The sequence below is a fragment of the Oryctolagus cuniculus genome, chromosome 12 (genome assembly GCF_051225735.1).
Source record: "Oryctolagus cuniculus isolate XC-2025 breed Fujian yellow rabbit chromosome 12, ASM5122573v1, whole genome shotgun sequence".
Classification (NCBI taxonomy): domain Eukaryota; kingdom Metazoa; phylum Chordata; class Mammalia; order Lagomorpha; family Leporidae; genus Oryctolagus; species Oryctolagus cuniculus.
This window is the reverse complement of record NC_142878.1, coordinates 40,178,050-40,199,051: the sequence shown is the minus strand read 5'-3', so window position 1 is coordinate 40,199,051 and position 21,002 is coordinate 40,178,050. Positions and strand designations below refer to the sequence as shown.

At 52.1% G+C, this 21,002-nt stretch overlaps 2 long non-coding RNA genes across 5 annotated transcripts in view; one reads left to right on the top strand and one right to left on the bottom strand.

The window, feature by feature from the left end:
- LOC138844627 (uncharacterized) overlaps positions 1-21,002 on the top strand; it is a 78,869-nt gene that overhangs the window by 5,062 nt on the left and 52,805 nt on the right. For 3 of the 4 annotated variants that reach the window (XR_011380749.2, XR_011380750.2, XR_011380753.2), the window contains exons 2-3: positions 2,226-2,383; positions 12,582-13,160. This is a non-coding gene — a long non-coding RNA (uncharacterized LOC138844627). Of the gene's footprint in view, positions 1-2,225; positions 2,384-12,581; positions 13,161-21,002 lie in introns of those variants that run through there. The other variant, XR_011380752.2, reaches the window with a different exon arrangement.
- On the bottom strand, positions 1,122-12,575 carry LOC138844628 (uncharacterized). The gene is made up of 2 exons (XR_011380754.2): positions 10,524-12,575; positions 1,122-1,346 (listed from the first exon to the last, which is right to left on the bottom strand). It is a non-coding gene; the product is annotated as an uncharacterized LOC138844628 (long non-coding RNA).

The window sequence follows — 21,002 nt, the reverse complement described above, 5'->3', positions numbered from 1 at the left end:
GAGAAAGGTCTTCCATCCACTGGTCCATTCCCCAAATACCTGCAATGGCAGGAGCTGGGCCTGTTAGAAGCCAGGAGCTTCTTCCAGGTCTCCCATGTGGGCGCAGGGGCCCAAGGGCTTGGGCCATCTTCTGCCTTCCCAGGCCATAGCAGAGAGCTAGATTGGAAGAGGAGCAGCTGGCACTCAAACAGGTACCCATATGGGATGCTGGTGCCAAAGACAGAGGCCCCATCACCACTTTAAAAATGGTTTGATAAACTTAGGTGACTACTTTGTAATGTTATTTGTCTTTCTTTTCTTTTTTATTTTTTTTAAGATTTTTATTTATTTATTTGAAAGTCAGAGCTGCACAGAGAGAGGAGAGGAGAGGCAGAGAGAGAGAGAGAGAGAGAGGGAGAGAGAGAGGTCTCTTCCTTTTTTTTTTTTTATTTTTGACAGGCAGAGTGGACAGTGAGAGAGAGAGACAGAGAGAAAGGTCTTCCTTTGTCATTGGTTCACCCTCCAATGGCCGCTGCGGCCGGTGCGCATCACGCTGATCCGAAGCCAGGAGCCAGGTGCTTCTCCTGGTCTCCCATGGGGTGCAGGGCCCAAGCACTTGGGCCATCCTCCACTTCACTCCTGGGCCACAGCAGAGAGCTGGCCTAGAAGAGGGGCAACCGGGACAGAATCTGGCGCCCTGACCGGGACTAGAACCCGGTGTGCCCGCGCCACAAGGCGGAGGATTAGCCTATTGAGCTGTGGCGCCGGCCTATTTTCTTTTTTTAAAGCAAATTTATTTATTGAGGCCGGTGCTGTGGCTTAGCAGGTAAAGCCACTGTCTGCAGTGCTTGCATCCCATATGGGTGACAGTTTGAGACTTGGCTGCTCTACTTCTGATCCAGCTCTCTGCTGTGGCCTGGGAAAGCTGTAGAAGATGGCCCACGTCTCTGTACTGGTGTGGGAGACCCAGAAGAAGTTTCTGGCTCCTGGCTTGGGATTGGCCCAGCTCTGGCTGTTGTGTTCATTTAGGGAGTGAACCAGGGGATGGAAGATCTTTCTCTCTCTGCCTCTGTGTAACTCTGCCTTTCAGATAAATCTTTTTTTTTTTTTTAATCATGTATACACCAGAAAGGTGGGGAAAATTTTTTTAAGATTTTATTTATTTATTTGAGAGGTACAGTTACAGCGAGAGGGAGACAGAGAGAAAGTTCTTCCATCCACTGGTTCACTCCCCAAATGGCCACAATGGCTAGAGCTGAGCCAATCTGAAGCCAGGAGCCAGGAGCTTCTTCTGGATATCCCACATGGGTGCAGGAGCCCAAGGACTTGTGCCATCTTCCACTGTTTTCCCAGGCCATATCAGAGAGCTGGATCGGAAGAGGAGCAGTCAGGACCAGAACCAGCTCCCATATGAGATGGTTTATTTATTTGAAAGGCAGAGTTAGAGAGAGGTCTTCCATCTACTGGTTCACTCCCCAAATGGCTGCAACACCCAGGGGTGGGCTAGGCCGAAGCCAGGAGCCTGGAACTTCTTCTGGGTCTCCGACATGGGTGCAGGGGCCTAAGTACTTGGGTATCTTCCACTGCTTTGGCAGGTACAATAGCAGGGAACTGGATAGGAAGTGGAGCAGTCAGGACTCAAACCAGCACCCATATGGCATGCTGGCACTGCAGGTAGCAGCTTTACCTGCTACATCAGAAGCGCCGGTCCCTGTCTTTATTTATTTATTTATTTTTTGAATGCAGAATAATAAGTTACACCATAGAGTTTCTTTGTGCTTAATCAGGGATGTAGCCATAGGAACGACAGGATGTTTGCAGGAGCTCCTACAGGGAAAGGAGCATCGTCCGGACTGAGTGTGTCACCGGGCATGTCATGGGCGCTTCCTGGCTGAGAGACACCCAGTGTGAGTTCAGCCAGGCGGTCCCATATCCTCAGCTTTGCTTAGCATCACAGGCAGAATGGGCCGTGCCTCAGCGGTTTTTGGTCCCAGCACACTGAACTCCTAAACCAGGCCAACTGTTGCTGAATTCCTGCATCTGGATACCAGCAGCTGGCCAGGCTGGAAGACAGAGGAACTGTGACAGAGCCCCTGACCGGCAAGCCCAGTCGGCGCATGCGTGATGGACAGCCTGCTGTCGAATCTGAACTTGCACTGTGCCTCCAGTCTCAGGCTCGGTCCGCAGCCATCTGTAGCCCCTCAGACCCTGCAGCCCCCAAGCTCTCTCTGCATCTCTTCTTGCAGAACAGTGCCAGGACCTTCACTGTAGTGCAGGAAAAGCCACGGACCGCCGCCGCCCTCACATGCTTCATCGCTGCAAGTTCGGCAATTTACTGGGGAAGCAAAGATGCAATGGAGCTCAGATTCACACACCTGTGCCCGGAGCCTGGCAGGTGTCTCAGGTGAGTGATACGGCCCTGTGGGAGGTACAGGGCCTCCCACAGCTCAGACCACACAGTGGCCCTGCCCCCGACTCAGACTTGTTGCTGTGCAGTAATTCGAGGTTAGTACTTCTTTTGTTAAAAGAAAAAATCAGAAAGTGGATTTTGATGTAAACATTTTCAAATTTCAGAACATTATGAAAACCAAACAAAGTGCATTTCTGCCTCTGGTGGCAAATGGAGCCCTCAGGCCTGGAACCCACGCCCTCCTTTCCAGCTGAGGGCGGCCCCGTTGGGGGTGCTCTGGGTCCTTGTCATGGCGGAGGCTGGGGGCAGTGTCGGGCCGGGTGTGAGGCAGGCTGCGTTGGAATGAGATGCTCTAAGCCCTGAAAAGAGACTTTTCCCCCAAAGCACACTCTAGATGCCACACTGTAAAGTGTCTGTAACAAACCCAGCAGAGTTGTGATGTGTCTCAGGTGGCCCACTTGATTTGATAAAAATCAGAATATTGAGTCAGCGTCGCAGTGTGCCTGCTTTGTGGGGGTCTCCTCTGCCTGCTGGGTGACCTCCTGCGAGGGCGGGAGGAGGCCTGCACCTGTCACCCTCAGGCCAAACCCCAGGCTCTCCCCTCTCACAGTGTGCTGTGAGCGCGCAGTGCAGGGTGTGCAGGGCTCGGACGAAGCCGATCGGGGTGGGGGCTGCCCACAGCACGTAGCTTTCCCTACGTGCCGGGGCGTTGCAGGTGTAGCCGGCACACGGGACGCCCGCATCCCACGCTGGAGTGCCTGGTTTGAGTCCCGGCTCCTCCGCCCAGGTGTAATGGGTGTGAATCTGTTCTCACCGCAGCCAGGCTGCCATCAGGTGAGCTCCACAGGAGAGCCTGGCATGGGGCAGGACGTGAGAAGTCAGGGATGCGAGGCCCCGGGGCTCAGGCACCACACCTGGGGGAGGGGCCGCGCTAAATCTGCCACGAGAAACTGGAAGGAAAACGCTTCCCTGCGGTCTAGGGACCAGGTGGATGGAGTCAGCCGTCAGCCTTGTTTCTGATAGTTATCCTTAGGTGATTTGGAGACAGGAGACAGAGGGAGAAGAGTCGCAGACAGAAGCTGTGAGCAGGAAGCAAAGGAGAGACTGTGCTGGGACCTGTTTCCTGGGTTCCTGGCCCTGGGCTGTCGCGGTCCTGTCCCATGACTGACCTGTGCCTCTGGGGACATCGTCAGCCCGCCTCAGGAATGCTCATCACTTCCTAATACTCTTTATAGGTTAAAGGTGGGGAATTTTTTAAAATCAAGAACAGTTACTTTCAGTAAGTGAGGCTGCTGAATGTACCACCAAATGGTTAAAGGCGAAGATTTGAAGATGAGGGCCAGGTGGGAGGATGAGGGATGGAGCACGGGGGTGTCCTTACACTCAGTGATGGACAGGAGGCTAGGGGAACCCGGGCGGCCTTGACAGCCCGGATGGGTCGTGGTCAGTAACCCGCGTGAACGCGACGGCGCGGTACGAGGAGGGAGGCACGCGTGCGCGCTGGCTCTGTCGCTCCCGAGTGCTCCGCTCCCCCCGCGGGTTGCCTGGAATCGTGGAAGCGCCAAGCAGGACTTCTAAGCAGCACGGACGGGGAGGCGCAGCAGAGAGAGACAGGCCCGGTGCAGAACAGGGGTTTTTGCGCCACGGGAGGGTCGGGGTGGGGGGAGTCCCCCAAGACTCTTCCTTCACAAACGGCAGGCTGCAAATTCAGACCGCAGATGGAGGCGCGGAGCGGAGGGGAGCGCCTGCGGCGACACCTGCTGGCCACGTGCAGAGGCGCCGGTGCCCGAGAGGCGCCTTCGGGGAAGGCGGAGGTCAGGCTAGGGTACCTAGGGAAACACTTGACTTTCTCTGCGGGTGTCCCTGCTCCCGCACCCCGAGGCTGACCAGCTCCGTTCGTCCCGCTGCACAGGAGTGGCCTCCTGGCTTGTTACTTACACCATCTCTGAACCCCACTAGATGCGTGTCTCAGTCCTCACAGCCCCTCTGGTAGCCAAGTATCATTATCTCCATTTAAGGGGAAACTGAGGTTCGGAAAGTTTAAGTTACTCACTCAGTAGACCCTAGCTCAGAACTGTTGGAACCCGCATTCAGACCCAGTGCCATCTGGGGAGTGAACCAGTGCGTGGAAGCTCTCAATTAAATAAATAAATATTTTTAAAAATTAAGAAAATGTTTCAGTGATATAAATTATGTATATATTTAACTTTTAAAAATTGACACACATGGGGTACATCATAAGGGAGGTGTGAACCTCCTTGGGGAAGGCACCCTGTTGACTTCTGTTACCTCTCTATGCCAGCACAGTGCCTGGTACAAAATAAGTGCTAAGTGCATGACAGATGGATTCTGTCTGTCTGGAGATGAAGGTCAACTCCAGTGCTTGTATATATTTTTAAAAGACTTATTTATTTATTTGAAAGGCAGAGTTGCAGAGACACAGAGGCAGAGAGAGAGAGAGAGAGTCTTCCACCCACTGGTTTACTCCTCAAATGGCCCAAACAGGTGGAGCTGGGCTGATCTGAAGCCAGGAGCCTGGAGGTTCTTCAAGTTCTCCTATTTGGGTGCAGTGGCCCAAGCACTTGGGCCATCTTCTACTGCTTTCCCAGGCCATAGCAGAGAGCTAGATCGGAAGTGGAGCAGCTGGAACACGAACCGGCACCCATATGGGATGCCGGCACTGCAGGCAGAGGCTTAGCCCACTATGCCACAGTGCCAGCCCCCAGTGCTTGGATCTTAACCAGCTCTTTGGTCAAAATGCAGCTATAGGCAGTCATTTGTGCTCCACGTGAGAGAGCAGGAAGTACAGCGAGTTGGCCCAGAGGGAATGCCTCTGATCAGAGGTCTGGGGGTGGGGGAAGGAGTGTGAGTGTGGGGGCTGTGACATTTTGAGAGCAGCAAGGTCACGGTTACCTTGAGCTTTTCCCATGGGGCAGCAGTGACAGAGGTAGGGGCTTTTGCCCTGTCTTGTGGTCAGGGTTCGCAACAGGTTTCCCTCCTGAGTGTCCGTCTTGTGGTGTCTGTGGCTACGAAGGAGGCTGTCCCAGGAACCCCCCCCAATATATTTTTGGCTTTGGGTTCACACGCCACACACTGCCACCCTCCCCTCTGCCTCTATGTTAATTCTCGGTCCCACTGTCACCTTGAGTCACCCAGGGCTCGCTGATGGTTTGCTAGACCTGAAGGAGAGGATGAAAAGACTTGAAGGAAAGTTGGCAGTGCTGCCCTGACATCCAAGACACGAAACGGCTTCTGGCGCTCCCGCTTTGAGAGCATGTGTGCTTGGGGTGTGTGTGTGTGTGTGTGTGTGTGTGTGTAGCAGCGTCTGATTGACGCTCTTGCTGGTCACAGCCGGGGTTTATAGCCTACCCCTGACTCTCCAAACCCCTCCCAGGATTTCCTCTCCAGGGAAGCTTACGTGAGAACCACATTGTTCTAAATGTTGCCCAAGCTGCAGAGACGACAAAGCATGTATCACTCTTCCTACAGTGATGGGGTCTTCGTTCATTTATATACACCTTGTTAAATCAGGTCAAGATATTCTTGAGCTACATTTCTTGTTGGATTACTACTGCCTCTGAAAGCAGTCAAAGAGCCAGTGAGAAGGGCAGCAGCCCGTTGTGCCCATGGAACTTCCACCTTGCATTCCATTGATAGGAGGTCTGGCTATGCCTGGCCCTGCTACTCAGTCTCTTTCTCTCTCTTTAAATTTTTTTTTTCCTTAAAGGCAGAGGCAGAGTGAAAGAAAGGGAGGGAGGGAGGGAGGGAGAGAGAGAGAGAGAGAGAGAGAGAGAGAGAATCTCCTATCTGCTGGTTTACTTCCCAAATGGCTGCAACGGCCAGGGCTAAGTCAGGCCAAATTCAGGAGCCTGGAGCTGCTTCTGGGTATCTCACATGGGGGCAGGGGCCCGAGTATTTGGGCCATCTTCCACTGCTTTCCTGCACACGTTAGCTGGGAGCTGGATCAGAAGTGGAGCAGCCAGGATTTGAACCAGTGCCCATATGGAATGCTGGTGTTGCAGGCAATGGCTTATCCCACTGCACCACAGTGCTGGCCTCTCTCTCTTTAAACTAGACAGGGAGGGAGAGAGTGCGCCAGAAATCTTCCATCTGCTGGTTTACCCCCCAAATGCCTGCAATAGCTGGGTTGTGACAGGCTGAAGCTGGGAGCTTGGAACTACATTCAGCTCCTCCGTGTGGGTGGAGCTATCACCTGCTGCCTCCCGGAAGCTGGAATGGGAAGCAGAGCTGGAACGTGAATCCAGTCACTCCAGCATGGGATGTGGGCATCCCAAGAAGCATCTTAATGCTGAGCCAAGCACCCATCCCCAGACAATCTCTTAAGCAACCAGACTGATTCCCACTCTGCTTTCTTCCCACCATTCTGCATCCTCAGAGAATTCTGACACGGGACGCTTGCAGCAAATGCATTCCTCCGAACTAGAGCTTTGGAGTCAGAGTTTGACCTGGCGGTTAAGCTGCAGTTAAGGTACCTGCATTTCCCATCACAGTGCTTGGGTTTGATCCCACCTCCGTCTCCAGATTCCGACTTTTTGCTAGTGCACACTCTGGGAGTCAGCACTGATGGCTTAAGTAATTGGGTTTCTGCTCCCTACATGAGAGACCCGGATGGAGTTCTTGGCTTCCGCCTGGCCCAGCTCCAGCTGATATGGATATTTGGGGAGTGAACTAGTGGATAGGAGTGTGTGCGCTCTCTCATCTCTCTTTGCCTCTCAAATGAATAAACACAAATACAAATAAATGGAGTAGAGCTCTCTACCTCTATTTAGTCTCCTGCCCTGGGAGCTGGACTAAGCACATCTCCTGTGTCTCAACTGCAGGCTTCCCCTCCCCAGCCAGGATGTATTTATTTATTTCAAAGGGAGAGAGAGAGAGAGAGATCCATCTGCTGGTTCACACCCCAAATGCTTGGAAAATAGCTAGGGCTGGGCCAGGCTGAAGCCAGAGCCCAGCATTCCATGCGGATCTCCCACCAGGGTGGCAGGGACTCAAGACTGTGTCCCAGGGTGCGCAGCAGCAGGAAGTTGGGTAAGAAGCAGAGGCAGGACTTGAGCCTGGGCCCCCAGGATGGGATGTGGTGTCCTGAGCGGCATCTAACCCCCTGCAGCAAATGCCTGCTTGCTCTCCGGGGCTTCTGAGGAGGTGCCTTTCTCCTGACTCCGGCTTCCACCCCAGGACTTACTCGCCTACAGTGGAGGAGGAAGAAGAGGAGGAGGGTGCTTGAAGCCCCATTTAACATCTCTTCCGGCTCCTGATAGTGCTTAGTCCCCATCCCTCTAGCACGGCATAGGCTGGGTTCTAGGAGGTCAGTCCTCCTAACAGCCTCTCTTCCACAATGCAATGTCTGCTTCCTTTGTCAAATGGAGATCCTAACAGCCTACTCACCCCCAAAGGCAGAGGCGGGGCCGGACCCCGTGAGATAACTGCAGATAGAGAAAGGGAGTGGGTTAACAGGGAGGAAGTGAAGGGGGTGCTCTTGCCTCCGCTAAGGGGCACCGGAGACCGGAAGTAAAAGTCCGCGTTCCAGCGCACTCCCCGACTCCCCGACAGTTGGCGTGGGACACAAGCAATGGCTGGGCAGTAGGAGGGAACGTGGGCCCCCGTGTGCCGGCCAGGCACAAGCGCTCAGGGAGAGGCTGGGTCCTGGGGAGGAAGCCCGGGAGGGAGGCAGGGACAAGGCCAGGGCTGGCACCGGTGTGGCTTGGGGGAGGGGCTAAGCCGGTGGCGGCTGACGGATTCCTCAGAATCAGAACTTGGCCAGCAGTCCTTGCAAGGTAGGTCGCTGAGGTTCTGTTACAGGAAATGACCGGAAACAGAAGGCAAGGAGGGCTGCTGTACAGCCACAACCCTTTCAGAGTAACCACATCCGGGTTACTCTGTTTCAGCCTAGAAAAGCGGTTGGCCGGGGCAGGGTGCAGGTGGACAGCAGGAGGGACTTCCACGGCTCTATAGCAGGGTAGGGTGACCATGGTGGACAGCAATAACTTGAACAGTTCAGAAGAGCTACGAGAAGGGTCTGCATTGTCAGGCAGTGGGCCACATCCCATTTGGGCACCGGTTGGAGTCCCAGCTCCTCCAGTTCTGATGCAGCTCTCTGCTAATGCGCCTGGGAATGCCACGGAAGACATCTAGTGCTTGGGCCCTGCACCACATGGAAGACCTGGAAGACGCTCCTGGCTCCTGGCTTTGGCCTGGCCCAGCTCTGACCATTGAGGCAATTTGGGAAGTGAGCTGCAAAGGAAGATCCCCCCCCCCCCCCCAGCTCTGTAGCTCTGCCTTTCAAGTAAATAATATCTTGAGAGGATTGAGAGGAAAAAAGAAAAAGAAAAATTTGCATGATTTTTTAAAGTGAATGAGTTAATTTCTGTTAATTTCCTTGGGAGGCAGGGGGAGGGAGGGGGAGCACACCAGTGTGCTTCCATTTGCTCACTGGCTCCCCAGATGCCCTCAGAGCCCAGCTGGGAGCTGAGGCAGGGAGCCCGGGATGGCAGGCTGGGTCTCCCATGTGGGTGGCAGGCACTCAGCCAGGGAAGCCCTAGGGCGAGCCTTAACAGGAAGCTGGAACCTCCTGTGGACAGCAGTGCTCCAGTGTGGGGTGCAGGCGTCCCAAACGGCTTCTTTTTCTTTTCTTTTCTTTTTTGACAGGCAGATTTAGACAGTGAGAGAGAGAGAGACAGACAGACAGAGAGAAAGGTCTTCCTTCCGTTGGTTCACTCCCCAAATGGCTGCTACGGCCGGCACGATGCACCGATCCAAAGCCAGGAGCCAGGTGTTGGCTCCTGGTTTCCCATGGGGTGCAGGGCCCAAGGACTTGGGCCATCCGCCACTGCCTTCCCGGGCCACAGCAGAGAGCTGGACTGGAAGAGGAGCAACTGGGACAGAATCCGGCACCCCAACTGGGATTAGAACCCGGGGTGCTGGTACTGCAGGCAGAGGATTAGCCTAGTGAGCCGTGGCGCCAGCACCCCGTGTTCTGTTTGAAAGGCAGAGTTACAGAGAGAGAGAGGGAGAGACAGAGATCTTCCATCCGCTGGTTCATCTGGCTGGGGCAGTGTCACATGGAAGCCGGGAGTTTCTTCTGGGTCTTCCATGTGGGTGCAGGGACCCCAAGCGCTTGGGCCATCCCCTGCTGCTTTCCCAGGCCATTAACAAGGAGCTGGATTGAAAGTGGAGCAGCTGGGACTGGAACCAGCGCCTATATGGGATGCTGACATTGCAGGCAGTGGCTTAACCCACTTCCCCACAGCACCATCCCCCCAAAATTAATTTTTATTTCATTTTCCATCAAATGTGTTTAGCTCATTGCTCAAATTCGACTTGTATTAGAGTCACCTGGAGGCTTCGTTAACCCCCAGATGTTTGCTCAGTAAGCCTGGGGTGCAGCTCGAGCCTGCATTTCTTCCAAGCTCCCATCCCCCTTTGCTCTGGCCCAGGGCACATTTTGAGAGCGACCGCTCTGTGAGCCTCTTTACCTCCGACACTTGGAGCTCCTGAGCACCGCGGACGGCAGCTGGGCCGCGGGCTGCTTCCTCACCCAGAGACCCTCCCCATCACCGTCATTCGCTTAGAAGGAACATTTGCTCCATGCCGATCCACGTGTCCTTGTGAAAAGTGCAAAGAGTGACCAGAACTCTGCGTGGAGCCCTCAGGCTGCCCCGGGCATTGGGAGTAAATTAAAAGCTGCCCTCTGACAGTGCACCTCGGGCAGGAGGGGAAAGTTCACAAGAGAACAGGAGAAATACACAACATGTGAGAGTGCCCGGGAGGGAAAAAGCAGTCCGGTTAAAGCTACAGCCTTGCAGGACACGCGTGCCCTTGGCGTGTTGGGAGAAGGTGGCCCAGCAGAGCCCCACCGAAGGGCGGGAGGCAGGTGGTCCCAGCAGCGTTCGGCCAGTGCAAAGGCCCTGAGGTGGGAGCACCCTGGGGAACAGCAGGGAGTCCGTGTGGGTGAAGCCGATGAGTCAAGGCTAGAGTAGCGGGAAATGAAGTCAGAGGGAACAGAAAACCAGCCTGGGATTGTAGGAACTGCTCCTGATGACGCTGTGTCCCCTTGTAAAATACCACCGCACCCTCCTCCACCGCACCCGCCCCCTGGCCCGGTCTCCCGCCTTACCATGCGATCCTTGCTTGTTGAAGGAGCATCAGGTCCCAGTCTGCAGCGGTACCTGGAGCTGCTGAAGCGTGGATCCCCGGACGCTGACGGGGTGGGGGAGGGGATGGGGGGCAGAAAGAAGTTCCCTGGACACAGGGCCCCTGGGTTTGCTCAGCTGCTGGCTTTCCCCACTGAGGCCAGGCTGGTCTGTGACGACAGCCGGGGAAAGAAATCAATCTGCTTCTGTCACCACCTTTTTGCCCTCCGCCCGCCCCCTCCCCACGTGGCCTCCCATTCTCAGCCTCTTCCCTAAATTCCAGGAGAGTTGCCCTGGCAGTGGCTGCCACATTTTTTGTGCATGACCAATCGCATTGTCCACACTGCTGGGAAACTGACCCCACCCTATGGGTTGTGTGAGCTGTGGCTCAGCCCTTCAGTTCTTATTACGGTCAGCCTGATGTGCTGGCCTGTGCTCAACCACCTGTAATGGGAAAAAAGACTCACGGATGCATTAAAGGACAGAGGAAGACGTCTGACTTTCTGGAAGGTTCCTGAATTTCTGTGCAAACTAGAAATCTTAAAGGTATAGTAGTCACCACAGAGACTACTAGGCTAGATGGATCCTTGGTCTAAGAAAGCTTCGCGTTTTATTTTTTCTATTTATTTTATGTGAAAGGCAAAGAGAGAAAGAGATATCTTTCATCCACTGGTTCACTCTCCAAATAGCTGCTATGCCTGGAGCTGGGCTAATCTGAAGCCAGAAGCCAGGAACTTCTTCCAGGTCTCCCACGTGGATGCAGGGGTCCAAGGCACCCGGGCTGTTCTTTGCTGCTTTCCCAGGCCATCAGAGGGAGCCGGATCAGAAGTGCAGCAGCCAGGACCTGAACCAGTACCCAGTGGGACACCGGCGACATAGACAGTGGCTCTACCCACTGCACCACAGCACCAGTCCACTCAGCAGGCCTCTTACCCACCACCCTGCTGCCCCCCATATTTTGTGTCCTCTTCTGTTCTTCTATAAAGAACGCAAATGGCCTGGAATAGCCCCAGATGGCAGCACAGGTAGGTGCTTGGTGGTGCTGCCATGGGAGCCGGGCGCTAGGCCTTGTGAACACACAGAACTTCGGAGGCTCGGCCTGGACACGATTACGTCAGCTTCCGTGGTGGAGATGTCCCAGGTCTCTGGGGGACTGTCAGGGCTCATGTGAGGGTGCGAGGTCAGCATTTCCACAGGGGTGTGCGAGGAGTATTTTCCAGCAGCAGATAACTTTGAAGTCACATTGGCCAAGTAGAAAGTTCTCTTTGATTAGAAATAATAAAATTTTGGATTTTTAAATTATATATATATTTTAAAAAGATTTATTTTTACTTATTTGAAAGTCAGAGTTACAGAAAGAGGTAGAGGTAGAGAGAGAGAGGTCTTCCATCTGCTAGTCCACTCCCCAGATGACCACAATGGCTGTAGCTATGCTGATCTGAAGCCAGGAGCCAGGAGCTTCTTCCGGGTCTCCCACGCGAGTGCAGGGGCCCAAGGACTTGGGCCATCTTCCACTGCTTTCCCAGGCCATAGCAGGGAGCTGGATCAGAAGAGGAGTAGCCGGGACTACAACCAGCACCCATATGTGATGCCAGAGCTTCAGGCTGGGGCTTTAACCCACTGCACCACAGCACAAGACCCTATTTATACATATTTAAAGATTTATTTTATTTATTTGAAAGAGTTACAGAGAGAGGTAGAGACAGAGAGAGAGAGAGAGAGGTCTTCTGTCCACTGGTTCATTCCCCAGATGAATGCAATGGCTGGAGCTGAGCTGATCTGAAGCCAGGAGCCAGGAGCTTCTTCTGGGTTTCTCACGCGATTGCAGGGGCCCAAGCACTTGGCCCATCTTCTACTGCTTTCCCAGGCACGTTAGCAGGAAGCTGGATCAGAAGTGGAGCAGCCAGGACATGAACCAGCACCCATATGGGATGCTGGCACTGCAGGCTGGGGCTTTAACCTACTGCACCACAGCACCAGCCCTAAAGTCCTGTATTTTAAAACACACAAGTGTTCCTTCATGAGTTTTTTTTCCTTTCCAGGCTTGAGTCGGTGCTTGGTGGCCCAGATGGAATAGATGGTGGCTTCGTGGAAGGGACTTTGTGTGGCCGACCTCTCTAGAACACGTCCGTCTTTCCAGCAAGGAAAATGTGGGCACCTGAGAAAGGTCATGGGAAGACCTCAGTTTAGTTTGGTGCCAAAAAATTCAAATGCGCGTGTAGTTATTTCATGATGTGCATGTTCTGTGAGCTTGCTGAAGGCCCCTGTGCATCACAAGTGGGTTACTTCAAGATGCTAGCGGCCTCTGCCCCTCAGTCCGGGGGCTCCGTAGGGCGGGACTTCTTGCTGTCAATCCCTAGACTCTTAGCCTGTTGGAGCCGGAAGTGGCCTTTGAGGTCATTTGGTCCAGCTTGTCTTTTTGTGCCGAAAGCTCGTCTTTAACATCCTTGCCAAGTGGCCTGGCAACTCTAGTCAGACACCTGTCGTGTTTGCGCTTAGGATCCGCGTTAGGTGAGGAGGCAGACCCCAGCTTCATTTGCTGAGGAAGGCCTGTGTGCAGGGGACGTGTCTTGGTGTGGCTAATACCTTCAAATTAGATGTAATTCAGTTCAAAAAGAAAATTTGTGTAATGCCTCCTTTCTTTTGCCAAATGAAATGATATTGCAGACGGGGAATCAAGAATATGTCTTTGGAACACAGATAGATGGTAAACACTCTACACTTGTAGCTCCATCCTAATGCAGAAAAAAAACAAAGCAAAAGAAAACAAAAACCCAAATGCCAGACCGCAACAGCAAATGCTCACTCGTGTCCCCTGGAAAGCCATTGTTCCTTGTCTTGTCTCTACCAACACAAACAAGTTTTATGGCCCAATCTTTTCATGAATCACTCTGAAAATGATAGTAAATGTAATAACCCCAGACAGCTGCAATTATCTAAATGTCTTCCTATTAGCCATTTGAATGGCTAAAGCCTTCTAATCAAATCAGAGGGAATGCTAATTGAAATCTAATAGAGCTTACATCCGTGTGATTAGGTATCAGAATTTGATTCCAATATTGTTACATTACAGACAGGGCCCATCAAGTCACACTAAAAGTAAATATTGTAACCTGCATGGCAAAAGGAGATGGATTCTTTCCATTAACGGAGATCGACCTGGCACCGGTTTGTACAGTGTTGCCGCCACCTGCTGGGACTTGGCGGAACTGCAGGGACCGTCGGTCGTGGCTGCGATTTCTAGTTCGTGCTTAAGTTCCCCCACCGGCAAGAGAATCTGCCCCGTATTTAATTCTCTGGTTAAAAAGGATTCGACCTCCGGTGAAGTAGTAGTCATTATCCTTGCTGGAAGAAGCAGCCAAGAGAATTCAGAGAAATATATATTCACTAACTCCAGGAAACCACGGTGACAATGTAAAAAGACCCCTGGGCTGGAAGGGCTTGCCCTGCCCCAGGACTGCAGCTGAGGGTGGCTGAGCTCAGTGGGTCGGGTCGGGATCCCGGGGCAGTGCTGGGTGAACGGCTAGAGAAAGGGCCCTCGCCTGCCGCTCGCTCCTCCCAGGGGGCTTCCCTCCTTGCCTAGTTTCTGCTAATGGAAGGTTCTATTTGCTGTTTGTAACTTCTACAGAGTAACTAGCAGCCTCAACCGAACCTCAGCTGGGGATGAGCATGGTTTCCAGGGGGGTGAGTGGAAGAAGTATCAGGTGGGCTCCCTGCTCAGGAGGTGGGGGTGGGGGTGGGGTGGGGGTGGGGGTGGGAGGAAGATACCCCTAGCTTCCCGCAGCAGTTCCCAAGCAGTGTCTCCTAAGAAAGACCGCAGCAGCTGTAGATTTTCTGAGGCTTTGCATGTGCACCGTGTCTTTGTTCTACACCCATGCCTGAGACAGTGTGGCCGGAAAAAGTCTAGTTTTCTCTCACCTGTGGAATGCCTAGGGACAAGTGGTGCAGGAATGCTGAGTCAATTTGATTGTCTATTTCTACCTACTACAGAGAAATTTGAGATCCACCTATCTGCATACTGGGGGTGGCCTGAATTAGGACCGGCTCTGTTTTCTTTTTTCATATATATGAATATATATGTTTTTCATATATATATATAATTTCATATATATATAATATATATAATATATTATATTATATATATATTATATATATTATATATATAATTATATATATTATATATAATTATAATATATTATATATATATATTATATAATATATATATAATATATTATATATTATATATATAATAATATATATATAATTCATATATATATATAATTTCATATATATATAATTGAGAGGTAGAGGGAGAGACAGAGGGAGAGGTCTTCCATCGGCTGATTCACTTCCCAAATAGCCATAATAGCTGAAGCTGAGCATGGCTGAGCTGAGCTGAACCAAAGCCAGGAGCTTTATCCGGGTCTCCCACGCAAGTGCAGGGCCCAAGCACTTGTGCCATCTTGCATTGCTTCCTGGAGCCCATGTGGGAGGCTTTGTCTTCTGTGCCACAGCGCCGGGCCCAGGCTGGTTCTCTAAACTGTGGTTGTTCACGAACAGGCAAGAATATAAACATGTAAATAAGCAAGGACAGAATTGACAGGAAAGGGGTTATGATACACACGCGGGATCCTAGGAGGCCGTGTCCGTGCCCCCACCCCCATTCCACGCGGCTGAGTCCTAACTCTGAACCTGGACCCGCATCTGCTTCCACAGCAAAGGGGAAGGCAGGAGGCAGATGGGATGAAGGCTGCTAATCCTACAGCCTGGAGATGGAGAGAGAGGCCCAAGTGGTCCCAATGCAACCACAGGGTCCTTATAATGGAAGAGGGAGGCAGGGGAGAGCCGGGGAGCTGGCAGTTGGCAGCGCGAGGGGCTGGTGCGATGATGCTGGCTCTGAAGATGGAGGGGCCGGGACACCGCCATGGCGCGCACGCAGCCCTTGGGAGCCGGGAAAGGTGAGGGAATGCGGTCTCCTCTCGCGCCTCCAGCAGGAGCACAGCCCTGCTCACGCCGTGGTCTTTCCTCTGCAAGAGGAAAATGCAGATGGACAGAAGGGCAGCGGCAGGTGAGGAAGCCGGTGACGGTGGAGGCAGGGCTGTGTCGGGGCACACGCAGGAGGCAGGTGGAGTTGGGAGCCCCGGGCAGGGGTCAGGACGCCTCCTGGGAGGCCCATATCCCCTATGGGAAGGCCTGGTTACGTCCTGGGTACTGGACTTCCTGTACCCTGGGAGGCAGTGGCGAGGGCCACATAGCTGGGTCTCTGCTACCGATGTGAGGGACCCAGGTGGGGTTCCCAGCTCCTGCCTTGGGCCTGTTGTGGGCGTTTAGGGAGTAAACGGGTGGATGGGAGATTTCTCTCTCTCCCTCCCTCTCTCTCCTCCCTTCTCCTCTTCCCCCTGCACCACCGTCTTTGCTTCTCAAAGAAAAATTTAAAAAAGTGTAACCCAGATCAAGTTACTTAACCTCTCTGTGTCTCAATACCTTGTATAAAAAAGAATACGTTCATGGAAAACGTTTATGAAAAGGCTATATGTAGATTTCATTTTTTTTTTTTTTGCACCAAAATAGACTCTGGCCTTCGATTAACTTATTTTCTTAAAGATGACTTACCTGAAAGGCAGCGAGTGAGAGAGATAAAGATGGGGATCTTCCACCCAGCTTCACCCCCCAAATGCCCACAAACAGCCAGGGCTGGGCCAGCTGGAGACGGGAGCTCCTGTCTCCCATGTGAGCAGCAGGGACCCGAGTGCTGGGCCGTCACCTGCTGCCTCGCAGGCGCAGTAACAGAAGGCCGGAATGGAATGTGGGCGTCCTAAGTCGTGGCAGAACACGTGGAGCCATGGTGCCTGCCCTGGACTTGACTGAAATCCCCGTGTACAGTCAGCTCCCTGAGTGGGGGCTGTGCAGGTGAAGGGAGATCATCCGGGTAAGGCCACGGCCCGATGCATTAGGTTGCTCATTTATTTTTTTTCTCTAAGTTGAGAGAGCCCTGCGATTCCCCTGGTTCCCTCCCCAAATGCCTGTGCTGGAAACTCGGTCTAGGTCTCCCACCTATGAGTGGTGGCAGGAACACAATGGTAACTTCACCCCAGGAAGCCGAAGTCGGGAGCCGAGGGTGGAACCCAGCCACTCCAGGGTGGGCTCCAGCGTCCCCGTTGAGGTCCTGAGCCCTGAGCCCAGTGCCCGCCCAGCTCTGGGCTCCCTGAGTTCCCATGCAGGCGAGTTGCCTGCAGCTGCTGCTGGTTAGCACCAGTGTCGCAGGTCTCTCTGTTTATTTTGGGGCTTCCCTGGGGACAAGGTGTTTACTTACACAGTTACCTGTACAACGAACAGATACTCAGCCCAAACTCGCTTGTAAAGCAGTAGATTAAAGCTGCCTTAGGTCTGCATATCACCAAGCTTTATTTAAGAGATGGGTCAGTCGGCTGCCCCGCCCCCTCACGGGGGGTGGGGGTGGGGGGTGGGGGTGGGGTGGGGTGGGGCGGGGTGGGGGGGTGGTCCTGAGCAGCGGCTGGCAGGCCTTGCCCTTCCAAGAGCAAATACAGGCCCTCTCCATGGAAGCACTTACTCCCGAGACTTGATTGGCAGCCATAGCTCCCAGTTAGTACAATTAAATTAGCTTCGTATTAGTGATTATGGGATAGCAATTTAGAGTGTTGGTCTCCCATTAAATTTTAGGAGTGATTCAGAGTATGCAAAATGGCAGCATTCACTATGGTTCCCGTGCTCTCAACTGAGGATCTTGGTCTCCCCCCGCCCCCCCCCCCCCCATCCACTTTAAAAGTCAGTCACCTCGGGGCCGGTGCCATGGCTCACTTGGTTAATCCTCCGCCTGTGGCGCCCGCATCCCATATGGGCCCCGGGTTCTAGTCCCGGTTGCTCCTCTTCCAGTCCGGCTCTCAGCTGTGGCCCAGGAGGGCAGTGGAGGATGGCCCAGGTGCTTGGGCCCCTTTACCCGCATGGGAGACCAGGAGGAAGCACCTGGCTCCTGGCTTTGGATCGGCGCAGCGCTGGCCGTAGCGGCCATTTGGGAGTGAACCAATGGAAAGAAGACCTTTCTCTGTCTCTTTCTCACTGTCTATAACTCTGTCAAAAAAAAAAAAAGTCACCTCATATTATGCGAGGGTACTTACAAAGTTCCTGAAAAAATAGAATTAAAGGGTAAACTGATTTGGGTGCAGAAATGTTTTTGAAATGCATGCGTAGTCTTTTCATACTACGTGTTTTCCATGAACTTTTTGAAGACTCCCCCTCATACATAGGATTCAGACAAATATAATAGAAGCTTTTTTTTTTTTCAAATTTTATGGGGCCAGCGCTGTGGCATAACCGATTAAGCCACTGCCTGTGACAGCGGCATCCCATGTGAGCGCTGGTTCGAGTCCTGGCTGCTCTGCTTCTGATCCAGCTTCCTGATAATGTGCCTGGGAGAGCAGCAGCAGCAGATGGCCCAAGTCTTTGCACCCCCGCCACCCACGTGGGAGACCTGGTGAAGTTCCTGGCTTTGGCCTGGCCGTTGCAGCTATGTGGGGAGTGAACCAGTGGATGGAAGACCTATCTATGTATCTGCTAAGAACTCTGCCTTTCAAATCAAGTAAATGCATGGGAAGTTAGAAAGTAATACGGAGCATTTCCCAGGGCCCTTCATTTGGCTTCCTCCAGTGACAGCTTTACAAAACCAGCGATCTGCTCTGGTGCAGCGTGAACGTGCACGCACTGCAGAGCTCCCTCAGGGTTCAGAGTTCTTCATTGTCCCCCAAATTGTTATTGATTAGAGGGAGAGAGCACATGAACGCAGGCTCCTACCCACTGGTGGAAAGCGCCTGACAGCTGGGCTGAGCCAGGCCCTGGATCTGAGTCTGACATGGATGAAGGGATAACCCAAGTACTTGGGCTGTCGCCTGCTGCCTCCCAGGGTGTCCTTAGCAGGAAGCTGGAATCGGAAGCCAAGCCAGGCCCTCGCATATGGGTACGTGTACCCTAAGCAGCGTCTTGCCCACTGCGTTTGTCTCCAAATTTTCCCATTCTCAACAGGTGTTAGCTTTTTGCTGTTGTTGACTATGTAGTCCCATGACCTAAGATGCACAGACCTGTGTCACCATGGCAATGATCAGGCTACAGATTGTTGACATTGCTGCAGAGAAGTGCCCATGTACTCCCGAGGTGGTCACACCCTCCCTCGTCCCTAACCCCGGCAATGACTGATCGGTGCTCCATCTCTGCAATCTTGTCATCTTGAGTGGGTTCCATAAATGGAATTACACATTCAGTAAACTTTGGAGATAGGCTTTGTCCCTTGGTATAATGCTCTTGAAATCCATCTACGTTGTTCTGTGTGTTAATAGTTTGTTTCATTTTATTAAGTAGTACTCCATTGTGTTGGAGTATCATGGCTGATCCCATTTACCTGTTGAAGGATATTTGAGTTGTTTCCAGTTGTGAGCTCTTACCAGATAAAACTGCTATAAACATTCATATACAGGCTTTAAAAAAAATGCTGATTTTCATCAACTTGAAAGGCAGAGCAACAGAGAAAGGTTTTTTTTCCCCCCATCTTCCTGATTTACTGCCTGAATGCCAACAACCAGGCTGAAGCCAGGATCCAGGAACCCCATCCAAGTTTCCCATGCGGGTGTCAGGGACCCATGCACTTGGCCTCCCAAGATGTATTAGCAGAAAGCTGATCAGAAGCAGAGCATGCGGGAGGGTGAGTGTGGTGGGAAGAATCGCTATATTCCTAAAGTTGTACTGAGGAAACTTGTATTCCTTAAAAAGAGCAGCTGGGACTTGAACCAGATCTTTGATGTGGGAGGTGGATGTCCCAAGTGGCAGGTTAACCTGCTGCACAACATACACCCTTGTATCTTTTGTTTCATTTGTGTTTTTTGTTTTTGATTGAATGTGAACTTTATTTCTCCAAGATTGATGCTTGTTTTCATGGTTACGATCACTAATGTTTAGGTACCTTGTATGTGGCCATGCTCCATTTAAATTTCAGGTAGATTATTGAGTGATAAACAGTGATAAAAGGCTGAAACTATGAGAAGTTGATGGCAGAGTGGACCCAATTTTGATCTTATTCCTCTGGAAACAAGAGAATGTCGTTAGGAAACATAAGATTTCAGGTAGGCTTTCATACAGTGGAAATGTGGGACTGGATTAGAAACAAAAGATTAAAATTTCTCACATTGGCAGTGCACCAGCCTCTGCAGAATATATATGATGAGTGGGGAGAATGCTAAAAAGCAAGAACAAAGGGAGAAAGCAAATTCATTCACCTCATAAATACTTCCTGGGCCCCTCTCACTTGCCATGCATTGTTGTAGTTCCAGGTGCAGCAATGAATGTGCTAGCCCAAGTCCCTGCACTGAGAGACCATGAGCAAATTGGTATTTCTGCTGATGCCAGGTAGTGGGAGATGCCAGGAGTAAGGATAAAGTAGGGTACGGAGCTAGAGGTGATTGGAGGGCTACTTTAGAATGACAGAAGGCCTCTCTAAGGAGGTGATAGTTGGAGGAGTCACTGGGGAGCTGAGTGTATAGGATAGGGTGGCATTGTGGTGTGGCTGGTTAAGCCAGTTCCAGTCCCCACTGCTCAGCTTCTGAGCCAGCTGCCTGCTCATGCGCCTGGGAAGGCAGTGGAAGGTGGTATTTGGGGTAGTGCCATCTACAGGAGAAACCAGGATGGAGTTCCTGGCTCCTGGCTTTGGCCTGGCCAAAATCTGGCTGTTGTGGCCATTTAGGGAATGAGCCAGCAGATGGAAGATCTGTCTTTCTCTCTACTGCTCTGCCTTTCAGATAAATGATCTTAAAAGAATTGGTTCAGAGCAGGCTGTTGGAGATGATGTCCACACTTACTGGAAGAAGGAAGCTGTGTGTGTGTGTGTGTGTGTGTGTGTCTGTGTAGGATGGGGGTGGGGTATCAAAAGTACTGTAGTCTCGTCTTAATGGTGGGCTGCGTTTTTCTTCAAAGAACACGTCTTTCGGTGTTTCACTGCCAATAAAACTGCTTGAAAATGGAAAAGTAGTAGGCAAGCATGAGTTGGCGTTATTAACAATCTTGTGCCTCGTACTGTATTTTGCATAGCATGATAACAAAAATCATCCATTCCCTAAAAAGAGGTAAGTGCTGGCGTCAATTTTTTTCTTGTCAGGGTAGGGTGTGTGTCCATTTGGGATGGTACTAATGTCCAAGTTTGCTTGGAAGGCCAGGAATAGAGGGAATAACTTACATGATCCTCACTCCTGCGCCACTTGCCACGTGGACAGGGCTGCTCTGACGCGTCCTTGCTGGCTCTTCCCGCAGGCAGGTGCGTGATCTCTCTTGCTCTCTGAGCCCTTCTCCTTCCTGTGGTGGGAATGGGGGGTACTGGAGGCTGCTGAAAAGTGGTGATCTTAGGTCAATTTTTATACAAACCAAATATGGTCAGTACAATGGAAGTTCAGTTTCAAGTCCTTTGT